Source organism: Colobus angolensis, unplaced genomic scaffold, assembly GCF_000951035.1.
Source record: "Colobus angolensis palliatus isolate OR3802 unplaced genomic scaffold, Cang.pa_1.0 Scaffold21, whole genome shotgun sequence".
NCBI lineage: Eukaryota > Metazoa > Chordata > Mammalia > Primates > Cercopithecidae > Colobus > Colobus angolensis.
In genome coordinates, this window is record NW_012115266.1 from 7,322,882 (window position 1) to 7,324,349 (window position 1,468).

General features: G+C 47.1%; 1 protein-coding gene across 7 annotated transcripts in view; it reads left to right on the plus strand.

The window, feature by feature from the left end:
- GANAB (glucosidase, alpha; neutral AB) overlaps nt 1–1,468 on the plus strand; it is a 28,118-nt gene that overhangs the window by 15,063 nt on the left and 11,587 nt on the right. The gene's annotated exons all lie outside the window — the stretch shown is intronic.

The following is a 1,468-nucleotide window of genomic DNA, read 5'->3' on the forward strand; positions in this document are numbered from 1 at the left end:
CTTTTCCTTTTTCTTGATGATCCTAAAGGTATATTTTGATAAACAGAAATTTAATGTAGTTAGATGTGTCAGTCTTTTACCTTCTGGTGTTAGCCTTTTCTTTGTTGTGTTTAAATAGTCCTTTTCTACCTCAAGGTCAGAAAAAACATATATATATGTATTGAGACAGAGTCTCGCCCTATTACTCAGGCTGGAGTGCAGTAGTGCGATCTCAGCTCACCACAACCTCCACTTCCCATGTTGAAGTGATTCTTCAGCATCAGCCTCCCGAGTAGCTGGGACTGCAGGCGTGCGCCACTGTGCCCAAGTAGCTAGGACTGCAGGCGTGCGCCACTATGCCCAGGTAGCTGGGACTACAGGCGTGCGCCACTGTGCCCAAGTAGCTGGGACTACAGGTGTGCGCCACTATGCCCAAGTAGCTGGGACTACAGGCGTGCACCACTATGCCCAAGTAGCTGGGACTGCAGGCATGTGCCACTATGCCCGAGTAGCTGGGACTACAGGCGTGTGCCACTATGCCCAGCTACTTTTTGTATTTTTAGTAGAGACGGAGTTTCAGTACATTGACCAGGCTGGTCTCAAACTCCTGACCTCATGAACCACCTGCCTTGGCTTCCCAAAGTGCTGTGATTACAGGCATGAGCCACCATGCCTGGCCAAAAATATTTTTTAATTTTCTTCTAACACTTTTGCTTTCATTTATTTACTTATTTTGAGATCGGGTTATGAGACTGGCAAATTTTTGTATTTTTGATAGACATGGGTTTTCGCCATGTTGCCCAGGCTGGTCTTGAACACCAGGGCTCAAGCAATCCACCTGCCTCAGCCTCCCAAAGTGCTGGGATTATAATTGTGAGCCACTGAGCCCAGCCTAAAGCTTTTACTTTTAAATTTTAAGCAGGCTGGGTGTGATGGCTCACGCCTGTAATCCCAGCACTTCGAGAGTGCGAGGCGGACAGATCACTTGAGGTCGGGAGTTCAAGACCAGCCTGGTCAACATGGTGAAATCCTGTCTCTACTGAAAATACAAAACTTAGCTGAGTGTGGTGGTAGGTGCCTGTAATCCCAGCTACTCAGGTGGCTGACGCACAAGAATCACTTGAACCCAGGAGGCAGAGGTTGCAATGAGCTGAGGTTGTGCCACTGCATTCCAGCCTGGGTGATAGAGTGAGACTGGCTCAAGAAAAAAAAAATTTAAGTCATAATCTTTCTGCAGTTGATACTTGTATCTGGCATTAGATATATGATATCAAGAAGTCGGGTATGGTAGCTCATGCTTGTAATCCCAGCACTTTGGGAGGCCAAGGAAAGTGCACCACTGGAGGTCAGGAGTTTGAGATTAGCCTGGCCAACATGGCGAAATCCCATCTCTACTAAAAATACAAAAAAAAAATTAGCCAGGTGTGGTGGCACCTGGCTGTCATCTCAGTTACTTGGGAGGCTGAGTCAGGAGAATCACTTGAACCTG